Genomic DNA, 380 nt, shown 5'->3' on the forward strand with positions numbered 1-380 from the left:
AAAATAAAGAATTGTGGAGACCAACGTTCTTATTGTACAGAGGAAGGCTTCCTTCAGGTAGCAGATTTCAGAGAATAGATTGCAAATGTTTCTTATCAGATTAAAGGTCTGTGTTGATGTGAATGCCAGAGAGGTACAATGAAGCATGTCTGACCCCCACTTCTTGTTGTGGCCTCAACCAGTCTTTCCAGTCAAATTTTAAGAGTGCCCTGGCCTAGGAGGAAGTCCATTCAGATATTTGGTGGTGGTGGTGGGGAGTGTCCAGAATTTTATTTTTGGTTTACAATAATTTTACTTAACATGTAAAGACTTACACCATGCCAGATACTTTGCTAAGTACTTAGCATTCATATTGACTCAGGATATTCTTCTCAGTCACT

This window comes from Cebus imitator, unplaced genomic scaffold (assembly GCF_001604975.1).
Source record: "Cebus imitator isolate Cc_AM_T3 unplaced genomic scaffold, Cebus_imitator-1.0 Scaffold838, whole genome shotgun sequence".
Taxonomy (NCBI): domain Eukaryota; kingdom Metazoa; phylum Chordata; class Mammalia; order Primates; family Cebidae; genus Cebus; species Cebus imitator.